Source organism: Lissotriton vulgaris, chromosome 5 (genome assembly GCF_964263255.1).
Source record: "Lissotriton vulgaris chromosome 5, aLisVul1.2, whole genome shotgun sequence".
Lineage (NCBI taxonomy): Eukaryota > Metazoa > Chordata > Amphibia > Caudata > Salamandridae > Lissotriton > Lissotriton vulgaris.
The window spans coordinates 27,060,452-27,077,895 of record NC_141693.1 but is presented as its reverse complement, the minus strand read 5'-3'; positions in this window follow the sequence as shown (position 1 = coordinate 27,077,895).

The window sequence follows — 17,444 nt, the reverse complement described above, 5'->3', positions numbered from 1 at the left end:
TCCATTGTCCATCAGGGCTCGGATGTCGTCGGTGGCGGCGATGAGGGCGGTCTCGGTGCTGTGGTTGGCTCGGAAGCCGGACTGTGAGGGGTCGAGGGATCCGTTCGTCTCGAGGAAAGCGGCCATCTGCTTGTTGACGGTCTTCTCGATGACTTTGGCTGGAAACGGGAGGAGCGAGATGGGGCGGTAATTCTTGAGGTCGGTGGGGTCCGCTGTTGGTTTCTTGAGTAGAGCGCTGAGTTCGGCGTGTTTCCAGCTCTCAGGGAAGATGGTGGTGTCGAAGGATGTGTTGATGATGTCTCGCAGGTGGGGTGCGATGACAGCGTCGGCTTTGTTGAAGACGTGGTGAGGGCAGGGGTCGGTCGGTGATCCGGAGTGGATGGAGTTCATCGTGCGGATGGTGTCTTCGGTGCTGATCGGGGTCCAGGCGTGGAGGGTGGTGGTGGGGGGTGGTTGTTCGGTCATGGTGTGCGTTGGTTGGTTGTTGAAGCTGTTGTGTATGTCCGCGATCTTGTTGTGGAAGTATGAAGCCAGGGAGTTGCAGAGGTCTTGCGATGGGGTGATGTCGTTGTTTCCTGCGCTGGGGTTGGAAAGCTCTTTGACGATGTTGAAGAGTTCCTTGCAGTTGTGTGCGTTGTTGTCCAACCGGTCCTTGAATGCTGTTTTCTTGGCGGCGCGGATCAGCTGGTGGTGTTTCCGGGTGGCAAGTTTGAAGGAGGTCCTGTTGTCCGGTGTCGGTTCCCTTCTCCAGACTTTCTCGAGGGCTCGGCAGTTCTTCTTGGAGCTCTTGAGTTCGTCGGTGAACCATGGGGCTTTCTTGCTGCCGGGTCTGCTGGGCGGGGTCCTCAGTGGGGCGAGTTCGTCCGCGCAGTTGCTGATCCACTTCGTGAGGTTGTCGGCGGCCTGGCTGGGGTTCGCTGAGCTGGCAGGAGGGTGCTGGCTCAGGGAGGTGGCGAGCTGGTCTGCTGTGATCTTGTTCCAGCTTCTGCGGGCGGTCTGTTGCTGGTGGTGGTGGGTCGTTGTTTTCTTGAAGGTGAAGTGGACGCAGCTGTGGTCCGTCCATTGAAGCTCTGTGGTGTGGCTGAAGTTGATGTCCTTGCTGGATGAGAAGACAGCGTCGAGTGTGTGTCCGGCGAGGTGGGTGGGGGTGGACACCAGTTGCTTGAGTCCCAGGTTGGTGAGGTTGTCGAGCAGGGTGCTGGTGTTGCGGTCGTTGTTGTTCTCCAGATGGAAGTTGAGGTCTCCCAGGAGGATGTAGTCAGCGGAGGGGAGGGCATGTGGGCTGACGAAGTCGGCGATGTCCTCGCTGAATTGTGTGCGTGGTCCAGGGGGTCGGTAGATCAGGGTGCCTCTGAGGGTGGTGTTCGGGTTGGTGTGGATCTGGAAATGCAGGTGTTCGGCGGTGGTCAGGGAGTTGTCGGTGCTGGTCGTGAGACGGATGGTGCTCCTGTGGATGATGGCGATGCCTCCTCCCATCTGGTTGGCGTTTCGGTCCCTCCGGACGACCTTGTAGCCCTCTGGGATGGCGATGGCGATGTCGGGAGCTGAAGAGGCGTTCATCCAGGTCTCCGTGAGGAAGGCAACGTCTGGAGCTGTGGTGTCGAGGAGGTTCCAGAGTTCGATGGCATGTCTGTGGATGGAGCGGGTGTTGAGCAGGATGCACTTGAGGTGGGTACTGCTGGTGTTCGGCTTGGTGGGTGCTGGTGCGAGGCAGGTCCGGATGCAGGTGAACTTGCAGGCGTGGCAGCTGAAGGGTCCGTGGGTACGTCGTGGAGAGGCTTGATGGCATTCTGGGAGTCGGCCGGTGTTGAGAGCGGTGAGGGTGGCGGCGGAGTACGTCAGGCGGGTCGGTCGGGGTCTTCGTGGGCCAGGGGTCCTGGCGCTGGTCGCGATCCGGTCGCGGACGGGCGTAGACGGGCTTACCTTTGGCGCGCCTTCGGCGCACAATCGGCGCGCCCGCTGCGCGTGACCGCTGCGCGTCCGCACGGTCGCCATTTAAGGCGAAGTGCGCGGGTGGGCGGAGCAGCTGGGAGGCGGGAGCGGGGAGGGAACAGAAGAGAAAAAGGGGCGGGGCCAATGTCGGTGGCGGGAAGCGAGAGCGGAGGGCGGCGAGGTAGGCGGCCAATCAGGAAGGAAACTGGACACGGCACAGGGGATACAAAGAAATTAACAGGCACAAATTTAGGGCAAAACAAATAAAAACGGCAAAATACGCGAGCAGACGGCAGAAACAGACAAGCACAAATTTAGGGCAAAACAAATAAAAACAGCAAAATACGCGAGCAGACGGCAGAAACAGACAAGCACAAATTTAGGGCAAAACAAATAAAAACAGCAAAATACGCGAGCAGACGGCAGAAACAGACAAGCACAAATTACGGGCAAAACGAGGAAAAACAGCAAAATACGCGAGCAGACGGCAGAAACAGACAAGCACAAATTTAGGGCAAAACAACTGGGAAACCAGAGGGGAGCGACCACGGCGTCAGCGAGGCCGGCGGCGAGGCAGAAGGCAGGCAGAGGGGAACACACGCAGCAGCTGGTGGCCGTGCGGCGCGGGGGTGTCCCACAAGTGGGACACCTCACTCAGCTTGGGCAAGGTGGTGTAATCACCCTTTGCTTAGATATAGTATACCTATATCGACCCTTATATATAGACACATATATACCTATAAGTCACTCCTATGGCAGGCCTTGACAATCCTGAAGGCAGAGTGCTTGGGTTTATGTGAAAGGGTGCTCTAGCATGAGCTGAACCCGTCTGCAGTTTTCAGAACGATCTCCTTATAGCTGTTCTATGATATAGCCATACCATATGCTCTTAAGTGCATTATAATCCTCGCGGTTAATGCTAACTTTGGTTTGGCTTTATCAAAACATGTCGTGTAAGGTGTCAAACACTTTGGAATACAACCCCCCCCCCCCCCCCGCCAGTTCTGGCGGCGGGGGTAGCATTCCACCCTTCTAGAGGGAGAAGACATGTAGTTACTGCTTTACCCGGTTAAAGTTAAACGGAGCCTCAGCATCACAAAATGGATGCTGCTGCCACAGACACAAGTCTGACCTCCTGCAGCTGGGGGTAACTCCAGCAATTGAGGCTTGGACAATAGGTTTCCTGGGGAAACATCCATAACAACGCGGGCATTACCCCGCACTGCTATTACAACACTGCTATTACAAAGCAAGTCGTTACAACGACTTGTGCTGGAGGGCGCTGTAGGATAGGGAATAGTTTAATTTTCTATCCAACACCTTCCCTACTGTCAACGTGGGCTGGAGTTGGAATAGAAAATTAAACTATTCCACTATCCAGTGCCCCCCAACGCAAGTCGTTGTAACGACTTGAGTTGTAAAAACTGCGTTGTAATGGCATGTGATATAAAAGCCCGTGTTGTAATGCCGTACAACCGGTTTCCTGTCGAGGGAGGTGCTAGCACCTCCCCAGACAGCCTGTAGTGTATTGGGGCAGGGTGGGTTGAATGGACAGATGCTTTTCCAGACACTGCCTGGGGCACACAAGGTGTTCCATGCATAGCCTGGTTCAAACCAGTTGCTGGGGCACTCCAGCCCCGCTCTGCCGCAAAACTGGACAAAGGGAAAAGGGTGTAACCACCCCCTTCTAAGGGTCCATCCATAGGAGGGCTAGTGACCCAGACTCTGTCCCCTCTGCTTTCATGTTCTTCTCGTCTCTGATCCACCCTTGGATCCACCCAGACACTTTTCCTCTGGTCGCCTGCAGCACTTCTTTGCAGATCTCCATAAGAAACATTGACGAAAAGACACCTATGTACCCGGCTTCCCTGGGTGAGGTTAGTCGAGTACTTCGGTGCTCCTGTGGGTGTTGACTCTCGAAGTGTCCTAGCTTAAAGGGGTTTTACCGTAGTCCATCCAGAAGTGTCCTTTTTCAGGAACTTTGTAACTTCAACGTTCTCCATTATAAGTCAATGGTAACTCGCGACTGTGTTTAGACACTGCACGCGTCTCCCGTGGGTCTCCTACTTCCTAACCTTTTGTTGTCTAGTGTAGCCCCAGCGATTCCCTAGGCCCTAGGTCTATTCCCTATTCCTGAAGTGGTTCTTATACTACTTACTTAGTATATGGTTTGTGAGGCCCCTAGGGCAGAACTGTATTTGTGCAACTTATAGTATGCTTAATGAGTAACTTGTAATGTATTTCCATCTCTGACCTCATAAAGAGTTCAGAGGGGTTGTGTTAGTAATAAATACATATATATTTGATATATACCTTGTGTGGTGACCTTTCATTTGGTACTCAAGGGATTATAATTGGTAAAACAGCTTGCTTTACATGCTCTCTGTAGTTTTAGCCTAAGACTGCTGGTCCATGCTACCACTAGGATAGCTCGTCTATAAGGTTGACTTTACAACCACCATCAATAAGGGTCGTTTAGACTTTTGCAAGGTGCCCACTGGAGTAGTGGACATCATATGCCAGGCTAACTTCTCACATTGGTGTGCAGTGGTTGGGATAAGAGTTTGCTGTTGTTTTACCATATAATCTTGACATATCATTTGAAAGATCACATTAAGGTACCTGGCGGTACATATAAATCAAGTTCTTATAATACTTAAATTCTACTGAACTTAGCTGTTGTAGAGCAAAGGGTTTAGCGCACCCTGACTACAGCTCCTAGAGAGGTTCTAGTAGGAAGACATTTAGTGTAGGTAGGTGCACACACCACGCCTCACTGGAAAATGTCCTTGACTGCAGGGTCTAGTGTGCCTCTGCAAGAAGTGGACCCTCCCAGGATCCCTTCTAAATATGACACATTTACTTTTCATGAGCTGAGAAGTCTGTGTATAGTGAGAAAGCTCAGACAAGGACAGAGTCCCACCTTTAATCACCTGGTAGATATTTTAGTTGAGTATGATGGGGAAAAAGCATCAAACCCAGATCAAACAGGTAGTGCAGAGGGGGGCCATCCCTCAACAGAAGACCCCACTGATGAACATCAAGGGGGTACTGATGATGATGTGGATGAGAACCAGGTACAAGTTAGTGAACTGAATCTGGCCAACTTAGGTCTGCATGGGACTGGAGAAGGAATGATCCAATCCAGACCCCCATGTAGGTCTAACAATGAGCACGGGAGAGGGAGGTTACTATCCAGTGAGTCCAACCACTCTGATTACTCAGTAGGGTCCAATGCCTCAGCTCTGAGGAATATGACTTCCCCTCAGAGAAGAGAGCATAAAGCAAGGATGAAGGAAGTACATCTTAGGATCAAGAGGCAAGAAATTGCCCTTGCCAAAGAGACCCTGGCTCTTGCAAGAGAGCAAAGGTTGAGAGGGTCAGAACCAGGGTGAAGCAGAAGGACCAGAACCAAGGTGGTGATCAGAAGAAGCAAGACCAAAAGGGTGGGGAGAAAGCAAAAGACCAGAAGTCTTCGCCAGGTCCCCAAAAAGCTTTTAATAAGGGGGGTTCCAAGAAATCCAAAAAGAAAGAAGGTCCAAAGAAACCATGGTGTAATTTTTGTGAAAGTAATACTCACTGGACCAGTGATTGCACCATGAAGGAGGCAGCTCCAGCCACCATTTCCCATAAGGCAACTGTTCCCCCTAGTACAGCTAATAGTGGTGGTTCTCAACAGAAGGGTGTAGTAGGGTTGAGCCTGGGAACTGAAGTGGATTCTGGCCTAGTCAGGATACACACTCCGGCTGTTCTTGTCTGTGATGTGGACATGGCTATGTCCTCTACTGTGAGCCCCAGTAACCTGGGCAAGTACAAACATAGTCCGTTGATTAATAATAAAGGGGCTCAGGCCTACAGGGACACATGTGCCAGTGTCACCATGGTGACGCCTAACTTTGTGGACCCTGGACAGTTTATACTAGGTGAGAATTACCTAGTGACCAATGCAAGCAATGTCACTACCACCCATTGTATGGCAATTGTGAATTTCTCCTGGGGAGGGGTAACTGGCCTCAAAACAGTTGTTGTTAGTTCAGACCTCCCTGTAGAATGTCTGCTTGACAATGATCTGGAATCTTCAGCCTGGTCTGAAGTGAAGTATAGGACTCATGCAGAAATGTTAGGCATATCAGCACATGTCCTTGCTGTGATCAGGTTACAGGCCAAAAAGTGCAAAACTGAACAGGCCCTGGATCCTGAAAATATGGACCAGTTGCCTACCAAGAGAAAGAGCAGTAGGGTTAAGGCAGTGCCTTCCCCCTTGCCTCAGGATGAGGATCAGTCTTACAAGGAAGCTGACTGTGAGACCCAAGAAGAAACTGTCCTAGAAGAGCTTGAGCCTGATCAGGTTGAGTTTCTTGGGACAGGGTGGCCTTCAAGGGCAGATCTGAGGCAGGCGCAGTTGGATTGCCCCTCTCTTGAACCCCTCAGACAGCAAGCTGCTGCTGAGGCTGCTGGGAATGCTACAGGTACCCATAGAGTCTATTGGGATGAAGGTGCTTCCAGGAGGTTGGTCATACCTTTGGCATTCAGGGGCTTCCTTCTTACCTTAGCCCACAATATTCCCTTAGCAGGACATCTTGGCCAGAACAAGACTTGGGACAGGCTTGTCCCTCACTTTCACTGGCCCCACATGTCAGAAGATACCAAGGAGTTTTGTCGCTCCTGTGTCACCTGCCAAGCCAGTGGCAAATCAGGTGGTACCACAAAGGCCCCCCTAATACCACTACCTGTGGTGGGGGTTCCCTTTGAAAGAGTTGGGATAGACATTGTTGGACCAATGGATCCCCAAACAGCATCTGGGCACAGGTTTATTCTGGTGGTAGTGGATCATGCCACCAGATATCCAGAAGCTATTCCCCTAAGGACCACAACAGCACCTGTTGTGGTAAGAGCCCTCCTGGGAGTTTTCTCAAGAGTGGGTTTTCCAAAGGCGGTTCTCTCAGACAGAGGTGCAAACTTCATGTCTGGGTACTTAACTGCTATGTGGAAAGAGTGTGGAGTGAACTACAAGTTCACCACAACCTACCATCCACAATGCAATGGTTTGGTTGAAAGATTTAACAAGACCTTAAATGGCATGATCAAGGGTTTACCTGAAAAGCTTAGGCGAAGATGGGACATCCTTCTGCCCTGTCTTTTGGTTGCTTACAGAGAGGCCCCACAGAAGGGGGTTGGCTACAGCCCTTTTGAACTTCTATTTGGGCATCCTGTAAGAGAGCCCCTTTGGTTAAGGAGGGATGGGAGTTACTCTCAAAGCTCCAAAACAAGACATAGTGGATTATGTACTTGGTCTCCGCTCCAGGATGGCTGAGTATATGAAAAAGGCATCCAAAAACCTTGAGGCTAGCCAGGAACCCCAAAAAGCCTGGCATGACCAAAAGGCTGTGCTGACTGTTTACCAGCCAGGACAGAAAGTGTGGGTGTTGGAGCCAGTGGCCCCAGCAGCACTCCAAGACAAATGGTCTGGACCCCACACTGTTGTTGAACAGAAGGGAGTGGTAACCTATCTGGTTGACCTCGGAACTCCTATGAGCCCCCACAGGGTGCTTCATGTCAACAGGCTGAAACATATGTTGACAGGGCAGACATGGGCTTGCTCATGGCTACAGATGAGGGACAGGAGGAGGAGAGTGACCCTCTCCCAGACCTGCTTTCTCAGAACCCTGATGATGGGTCAGTTGATGGTGTAGCCTTGGCAGGCAGCCTCACTGACCAACAGCAACAGGACTGCAGACAAGTTCTACAGTCCTACAGACATATGTTTTCACTGACTCCAAGTCAGACAAACTGGTGCAACCATGAGGTGGACACTGGTGACAGTCTGCCTGTGAAGAGTAAAATCTACAGGCAACTTGATCATATCAGGGACTGTATCAGGACAGAGGTCCAAAAGATGTTGGAGTTGGGAGTCATTGAGCCTTCAGAGAGCCCTTGGGCCAGTCCTGTAGTCCTAGTGCCTAAACCTCACACCCAAGATGGTAAGAGAGAGATGAGATTTTGTGTGGATTACACAGGTCTCAATGCTGTCACTAGGACAGATGCCCACCCAATACCTAGAGCAGATGAACTCATTGACAGATTGGCTTCTACCAAGTTTTTGAGTACATTTGATCTAACAGCTGGCTACTGGCAGATCAGACTAGCTGAGGATGCAAAAGCCAAAACAGCATTCTCAACCCCTGGAGGTCGTAATCAATTTGTGGTGATGCCCTTTGGCTTGAAGAATGCACCTGCCACATTCCAAAGGTTGGTGAACCAAGTCCTCTCAGGTCTGGATGACTACTGTGCAGCTTATCTTGATGATATTGCTGTCTTTAGCTCCACTTGGGAAGATCACCTGATCCACCTGAAGAATGTTTTGGAGGCCCTGCAAAAGGCAGGCCTAACTATCAAGGCTACCAAGTGTCAGATAGGGCAGAGTAAGGTTAAGTACCTGGGCCACCTTGTAGGTGGAGGTCAGGTTCAACCATTGGAGAGCAAGATCCAGACCACACAGGACTGGACTCCTCCCACCACCCAGACACAGGTCTGAGCTTTCTTGGGCCTGACTGGGTACTACAGGAAGTTTTTAAGAACTATGGGTCCATTGTGACACCACCTAATGATTTAACCTCAAAGAAAATGCCAAAGAAAGTTCAGTGGACAGTGAGCTGTCAAAAGGCATTTGATGACCTGAAGCAGGCCATGTGCTCTGCACCTATTCTGAAAAGTCCAGATTACTCCAAAGAATTCATTGTCCAAACAGATGCTTCTGAGTTGGGGGTGGGAGCTGTTCTTTCACAATTGAATAAAGATGGTCAAGACCAGCCAATAGCTTTTATTAGCAGAAGGCTGACCTCTAGAGAGAAACGTTGGTCAGCTATTGAGAGGGAGGCCTTTGCTGTGGTTTGGGCCCTGAAGAAGCTGAGGCCATACTTGTTTGGTACTCACTTCAAGATTCAGACAGACCATAAGCCCCTCTTGTGGCTAAATAAGATGAAGGGTGAAAATCCAAAACTGCTCAGGTGGTCCATTTCCCTATAGGGGAGGGACTTTACAGTGGAGCACAGACCAGGAACTGACCATGGCAATACAGATGGACTCTCCAGATATTTCCACTTGGAACATGAAGACTCAACTGGTCAAGGTTAGTTTAATGTCCCTGCATTTGGGGGTGGGGGTGTAGGAGAGTAGAGTTTGCTTCCTATGGTCACCCCCACTTTTTGCTGTGATACTCTGGTTTTTCGACTTTAGTGTGGCTGTGGGCCTGCTAATCAGACCCACAGCCCAGCCGTTCTCTCTCTAAATTGATACCATGTACTTTAGGTACATACCTAATTGGGAATTGGGTCGCCTTTGTGAGCCCCTGTATAGTGTACCATAGGTACCCAGGGCATAGGTGCATCCAAGGCCTACCAGGGGATTCAGCATGTATTTTGCCACCCCTGGCCGGCCATCCAAACTGGCACCACAGGCTGATCACTCAGCTTGGGCAAGGTGGTGTAATCACCACTTTCTTAGATATAGTATACCTATATCTACCCTTATATATAGACACATATATACCTATAAGTCACTCCTATGGCAGGCCTTGACAATCCTGAAGGCAGAGTGCTTGATTTTATGTAAGAGGGTGCTCTAGCATGAGCTGAGCCCGTCTGCAGCTTTTGAAACCATCTCCTTATAGCTGTTCTATGATATAGCCATACCATATACTCTTAAGTGCATTATAATCCTCGCGGTTAATGATAACTTTGGTTTGGCTTTATCAAAACATGTCGTGTAAGGTGTCAAACACTTTGGAATACTACCCCCCTCCCCCCTGTCCCCCCCGCCAGTTCTGGTGGCGGGGGTAGCATTCCACCCTTCTAGAGGGAGAAGACATGTAGTTACTGCCTTAACCGGTTAAAGTTAAGCAGAGCCTCAGCATCACAAAATGGATGCTGCTGCCACAAACACAAGTCTGACCTCCTGCAGCTGGGGGAAACTCCAGCAAGGGAGGCTTGGACAATAGGTTTCCTGTCGAGGGAGGTGCTAGCACCTCCCCAGACAGCCTGCAGTGTATTGGGGCAGGGTGGGTTGAATGGAAAGATGGTTTTCCAGACACTGCCTGGGGCACACAAGGTGCTCCATGCATAGCCCGGTTCAAACCAGTTGCTGGGGCACCCCAGCCCCGCTCTGGCGTGAAACTGGACAAAGGGAAAGGGGTGTAACCACCCCCTTCTCAGGGTCCACCCATAGGAGGGACCTAGCAGGTAATCCAGCCCCTAAAATCAGTATAAAGACAGGAGCTGAGTCTAGAGACTTTAGATTATTCCTGGAAGAAACTTTGATATGAACTCTTGGACCTTCGACGTTCTATATCGACTAGAAGACTGAAGACATCTCCCTTGTGGTCAAGCAGTGACCGCCCTGTGCAAACAGGCACCACCAGTAACTTGCCGGTTTGCTTTGTCGATGATCCTGCCGGAACCCAAAGACTCAGCTACTCAGGAACTGGACTTCCAGACTTCTCCGATTCCGATCCACATCCACAGCAAAGCTGAGACCTGTGGCAGACACGAGAGACTTGGGCCCGACACCCTGGACATCCTGCATTTTGCTAACAGTGCAACTCCAGAGGCACCCTCAAAGTTGTGCATTGGGGTTTGAGAAGCCCCAGACCCGAGCGCCATTTGCACCCCAGCTCAGCCCTCCACACTTCACGAGTGCGGCGTGGGGCCTGCTCCTGCATTTCAGCTCAACCCTTCTTCCCGGTTGCTAGCCCATTGGCTAGTGAGCCCTCTGAAGATGAACCTTCAAAACTAAACTGTTTTCCTGGTTGCTCCAGGCTTGCTCCAGCTTCCCTCCAAAGGAGAAGCTCCCCAGACCTTGTTGGTCTGACTCGAAGCCAATCTTCACTTCCTGAGTGGGTTGCAGTTACCAAGGCTTGTTGGGTCCAGTCCAGATATCGACACCGCAGTCACCTAGATCCTTTGTGGGACAGCTCGAATCCAGCTCCTGGTCATTGTCGACGCCTCCTGGTCCTCGTGGCTGCAGAGACAAGCTTCATCTCTTAAGCCTGAATCAACTCGACATTGCCTGGTTCCTTCCTGGTCACTGGCTAGTGACCCTACCTCTGTCCCCTCTGCTTTCAGGTTCATCTTGTCTCTGATCCACCCTTGGATCCACCCAGACACTTTTCCTCTGGTCGCCTGCAGCACTTCTTTGCAGATCTACGTAAGACACATCGACGAAACCCGACACGAAAAGACACCTATGCACCTGGCTTCCCTGGGTGAGGTAACTCAAGTACTTTGGTGCTCCCGTGGGTGTTGACTCTCGAAGTGTCCTAGCTTAAAGGGGTTTTACCGTATTCCATCCGGAAGTGTCCTTTATCAGTAACTTTGTAACTTCAACGTTCTTGTTAGACGGACCGGGAGGGTCGGCCGAGATTACGGGGAGAGGTCTCCAGGGAGAGCCGTCTCCAACGACTGTACAGATAAGTAACTTCCCCCCCACAGACGGACACCACACAAGATTGAAGGTTAACGAGACTTTATATGCAATTCTTAGGTTACGTCGTTATGATACAAGGAGGTCTGGACTCAGGGGTCCCCTCGGTTCTGATCTCTGGTTGAGGAGAAAGGGTAGCGGGACAGTCTTAGTTACCAATGAGTTAAATAGCTCTCAATCCTCGAGCTCGGCGTGGTTGCTGATCGGGCCGTGGAGGAGCCAAGCAGGTCCCGAGATGGATGAAGGGTGGTCGACGGGCCGTGGAGAAGCCAAGCAGGTCCCGATGAAGATGATGGTTACAACGGTCCGCGGCCTCGCCAGCAGATCCGGACGACGGTGAAGAATGAAGGTTACGACGGCTGTGGCAGCGCCAACAGGCAGGACGATGGTGCACAGGGCAGAGCTACGGCAGCGCCAGTAGTCCGTCCAGGATGAGTTCCTCTTACGTCTCTCGACTCCAAGATACAACTGACTTCCTGCTCTGGAGCTGCCCCAGTTATAGGGCTGGCGTGCTTTGATGTCCGGACCCTCGCACTTGGAGGTCGGGAGGTCCGGGATGAGGGAGTCCAGACACCCAGCAGGTGGGTGGAGCCAGCGCCCGGGGAGGCGATGGGCGAGCGGCACTGGGCGGGGGGAGAGCCATCGGCACCTCTTTCTCCCATTGACTTGCCAAGTAGCCCGCTCACCTCCTGGGTGGAGGGTGGTGCCGGATTGTCTGAGGCTGGGCTAGGCCCAGGGTTGAGGTCGATCGGGGGCCAGGCGGCCTCGTGGCGAGGTGTCCAAGATGGCGGCCCGGGCTGGGTGCATGGGCCGGCAGTGGATCGGACCCACGAGGTTATCATGTTCGAGGGCAGGGGTCCCTGAGGGGACGCAGGGCGTGCAATGGTGGTGTGTGGTGCTTGCGTGACTGGGCTCGGGCCTGGTCGAGCCGGGGGAGAGCGGCCCGTCATGTGGCCTGTCCAACATGCGTCCCCCCCAGCTGAAGGCGGGGAGAGTTACCCATCCTCTTGGGGACTCTCTTCGTCGAGGCGGAAAAACCGGGACAGGCCATCGGCGTTGGCGTGGTCGGACCCAGGCCGGTGTTCGACTGTGAAGTCCATACCTTGTAAGGAGATGGACCAGCGTAGCAATTTTGGGTTTTCCCCCCGCATATGCATCAACCACTGCAGGGGTCGGTGGTCAGTCTGCACCCGAAAGTGGGTGCCAAAAAGGTAGGGCCGGAGCTTCTTGAGGGCCCATACCACAGCGAAGGCTTCCCTCTCTATGGTGCTCCAGCGTTGTTCCCGGGGTAGGAGTCTCCGGCTGATGAAGGCCACCGGTTGATCGAGGCCTTCGGTGTTCACTTGGGACAGGACCGCCCCAATGCCCTGGTCGGAGGCGTCCGTCTGGACGACGAACTCCCGGCTGTAGTCTGGGGCCTGGAGCACAGGAGCGGAACACATGGCGGCCTTTAACTGTTCGAACGCCGCTTGACACTCTGGGGTCCAGTTCACCTTCTTGGGCTGATTTTTTGACGTGAGTTCGGTGAGAGGCCCCACGATGGTACCATAGTCTTTCACGAACCTTCGGTAGTAGCCCGTGAGGCCCAGGAAGGCTCGCACCTCAGTTTGAGTGATAGGGGGTTGCCAGTTCTGGATGGCGGCAATTTTCAGCTGTAGGGGGGCCACTAGGCCGCTTCCCACCTGGTGTCCGAGGTAGGTCACCGACCCTTGTCCAATTTGGCATTTGCTGGCCTTGATCGTGAGGCCAGCTCGCTGAAGGGCTTGCAGCACTGCTTGGAGGTGGTGGAGGTGCTCGGTCCAATGGTGGCTGTACACAGCGATGTCGTCCAGGTAGGCGGCGCTGAACTCTTCGAGCCCCGCCAGGACCTGATTGACGAGCCGTTGGAACGTCGCTGGGGCATTCTTCATGCCGAAGGGCATGACCGTAAAGTGATAGTGGCCATCGGGGGTGGAGAAGGCAGAGCGTTCTTGTGCTCGGGGTGTGAGGCCGATCTGCCAATAACCTGCCGTCAGGTCGAAGATGCTGAGGTAGCGGGCAGCGCCCATTCGGTCGACCAGTTCATCTGCCCGGGGGATGGGGTGTGCGTCCGTTCTGGTGACTTCATTCAGGCCCCGGTAGTCGACACAGAACCGGAGTTCTGGTGTGGTCCCGGGGGCGGCTGCTTTGGGGACCAGTACGACCGGGCTGGCCCATGGACTGTCTGAGGGCTCGATGACCCCGAGCGTGAGCATCTTAGCTACTTCCGCCTGGATGCAGGCCCGTACCCGATCAGGTACGCGGTAGGCCCGGTGGCGGATAGGAGGGCTGTCTCCGGTGTCCACATCGTGCACACACCAGGAAGTGACACCCGGGGTGAGGGAGAACAGACTGGCGAACCGTGATAGGAGGGCTTGGCACTCTTGCCGTTGTTCTCTGGTGAGGGTCTCCGAGAGTCGGACCCCATCCACGGAGCCGTCTTGCTCCTGGGTCCGCAAGAGGTCAGGGAGAGGCTCGGAGTCGTCTTCAACCCCATTGTCTGTGGCCATCAAGAGGCTGAGTTCTGTTCGTGCAAAGTGGGGTTTCAGTCTGTTGGTGTGGAGGACTCGGAGCGGATTCCGGGCGGACTCCATATCGATCAAATAGGTGGCAGGACCCTTGCGCTCGATTACCTTGAAGGGTCCCGTCCATTTGTCTTGGAGAGCGCACGGTTCTGTGGGGGACATTACCCAGACCTGTTGCCCCGGCTCGAATTCAATGGATGAGGCGTTCTGGTCATACCATTTCTTCATGTCCTCTTGACTGGCCTCTAGGTTGGCTTTTGCTAGGTCTCTGAACCGCCGGGACTGGTTGCGGAGGGTGAGGAGGTACCGGAAGACATCTGGAGGACTCTTGGCCGGAGGCATCTCCCAGCCTTCTTTGATCAGGCTGAGTGGCCCCCGTACTGGGTGCCCATAGAGCAGCTCGAAGGGGCTGAAGCCTAGGGACTTCTGTGGGACCTCCCGGTAGGCGAAGAGGAGGCACGGCAGCAGCACGTCCCACTGGCGACGGAGGGGCTCTTCCAATCCCCCGATCATCCCTTTTAGCGTGCGATTGAACCGCTCAACAAGTCCGTTTCCTTGGGGGTGATAGGGGGTCGTGAAGCGGTAGGTGACCCCACACTGTTGCCAGAGGGACTTCATATATTTAGAAATAAAGTTCGTGCCTCTGTCACTGACGACTTCCCGGGGGAACCCCACACGGGAGAAGATCCCCATCAGGGCCCGGCCGACCACTGGGGCTGTCACGGTCCGGAGAGGAATAGCCTCAGGGTAGCGGGTGGCGTGGTCCACTAGTACCAGGATGAAGCGATGGCCTTGTCTTGTACGCGGGTCCAGGGGTCCCACAATGTCTATCCCGACCCTCTCAAATGGGGTTGTGACTACTGGAAAGGGTTGCAGGGGAGCCTTTAATTTGCGGCCGCTCTTCCCACTGGCTTGGCACGTGGGGCAAGATCGGCAATGCTGGTGCACATCGTTTCTCATTTTGGGCCAGAAGAAGTGGGTCACTAGGCGGCTGTAGGTTTTATCCTGTCCCAGGTGCCCTGCCAGGGGGGCATCGTGGGCCAGGTTTAGCAGGAAGTCTCTAAAGCGGAGGGGCACCACTAGTACTCGGTTGGCCCCCAGCTCGGCGATTCGTTGCTCGCTGTACAATAGATCATTGTCCCAGTAGACCCAATGAGTTCCGGAGGTATCCCCGGCGCTTTGGGCGAGCGCTTGTTGTCGGAGTCCCTCAAGGGAGGGACAGGTCTTCTGTTCCTGACGAAATTGTTCTTGTGTGGGTCCCCCTTCTTGAGCCCACTGATCAAGATTAGCGAGGTCGGAAGGTTGAGCAAGTTCGAGGGGGATGCCATGGTCGGGGGTCTCGGCGGGGGCGACCGGAGGCGGTGGCGCCGGCCATTCGGGTTCTTCCGGGTGATGGTTGGCACGGGCGGCCATGGACCGGGTGGTGACGCACGCCCAGTCTGGGACGCCCAACATCCCCAAGTGTTCTTTTCGCTCCACGGCTGCCCACGGGGAGCTTTCCAGGTCATTTCCGAGGAGGCATTCCACGGGGGCGTCGTCTCGGACCGTTACCTTCAACATGCCGGAGACCCCTCCCCACTCAAAGGGGACGCAGGCCATCCGACACAGACTTTCCGAGTTGTCGGCTGATCGCACAGGGCAGAGAACGTTCGGTAGATATTGTTCTGGGGTCACCAGATGACAGCGGACGGCTGTCACACTGGCCCCGGTGTCTCGAAGGGCTTCGGCCCGTTGTCCATTGATGCTCACCCATTGGCTGTACTTCTGGGTGTTAGCGGGTAGGGGGACCCGCGGGACCATGTCTCTTCCCCCTAAGCACGCGAGAGTCATGGCGGCTGGCTCCCACTCTTGATACTCTTGTTCGCCTGTTTCTTGTTCCTCGGAGATCTGTTCTTCCCCTAGTGCCGCGGCGGCCACCTGGCGGGGTCTTGGACTCTGATACTGCGGGCAGCTTGGGTCGTTTGCATAGTGGCCGACTCGTTGGCATCGGTGACATGTAACATTGGCTCTGTATCCCGGTCGCGCCGGGGTGCTGCCCCGGTTGGCCGGGGGGGTGGTGCTGGTAGCGGGGGCGGCCGGAGTATTGTCTCTTCCTCGTCCTTGGCCCCCTCCTCCTCCTCTGGGTCGGTAGTGACCATTGTTGTTCCTGTTCTGCTCGTAGGACCCATTCCGGCCCACTCTGGTGATCTCCCACCGGTCAGCTTCGGCTGCGAGCTGCCGGGGATCGGTTAACTTGCTGTCGAGGAGGTGTTGGCGTAGTTCAATGAAGCAATTGTTGGACAGATGCTCCCATACCATCAGATTGAACAGCTGCTCGTAGGTCGTGACGTTGTTCCCTCTGATCCAGCCTTCGAAGGCTCGGCTAAAGTACGTTACATAGTCCACCCAAGTTGTACCTGGAATGCGTGTGCAGTCTCGGAACCTCTGACGGTACATCTCGGGCGTGAGGCCATAGCGGGTGAGGAGGGCCGCTTTCATATGGTCGTAGGAGGTCATCTGGTGGTCTGGGAGCTGTAACAGAGTATCGCGGCCCTCATTGAGGAATTTGCCCCATAGGCCGGCTCCCCAGTCGGCTCTATCGATCCGGTGCGCAGTCATCGCGATTTCATAGGCCTTAAACCATTGCTGGATGTCGTCTTCTCGAAAATATTCTCGGACCACATCCTTGGGGATGTGCACTTTTTTCTCCGCGGTCCCTGGGGTGGACGGTCTGTCGGGCACCCCTAACTCTTTATTTTGTTTGCGCAGGTTGATCTCGGCTAGGTTCCGTTCGTGCTCGTACGTTAGTCTTTTTTCCTCGAGCTCCCTTTGCCTCTGTTTCTCCTCTCTTTCTTCTCGGAGGCGAAGGTGCTCTAAGTTTATTTTTTGCTCGGCCAATTTGAGTTCTATGTCCATCTTGAGTCGGGCCATTTCGAGTTCGTGTAGTCGGGCTTTTTCTCTTTCTTGGATCTCGTCTTGCGAGAGACTGGTTCTTTGCCCCTCAGGGGCCGGGTTGGTATTTTTCGCGGTGCTTTGCTCCGGGGCTTCGACATCCCCGGTTTCTGCCCAAGATTCTAGGGCATGCTTAAAATCGTCCTTGGTACTTAGTCCGGTGGTAGCGATACCTAGTTCGATGCAGAACTGCTTTAGTTCACGATGGCTGTATTCCTCTAGTTTTTCCATTTGGAACTTCTCAGTTGATCCGCTCTCTTTAGTCGACATTTGTTGTTCGTCGTGGGGTGAGCTACTCTCTGTACGTTATGCGGTGATTCGGATCGCGCCGCTGGCCACCAATGTTAGACGGACCGGGAGGGTCGGCCGAGATTACGGGGAGAGGTCTCCAGGGAGAGCCGTCTCCAACGACTGTACAGATAAGTAACTTCCCCCCCACAGACGGACACCACACAAGATTGAAGGTTAACGAGACTTTATATGCAATTCTTAGGTTACGTCGTTATGATACAAGGAGGTCTGGACTCAGGGGTCCCCTCGGTTCTGATCTCTGGTTGAGGA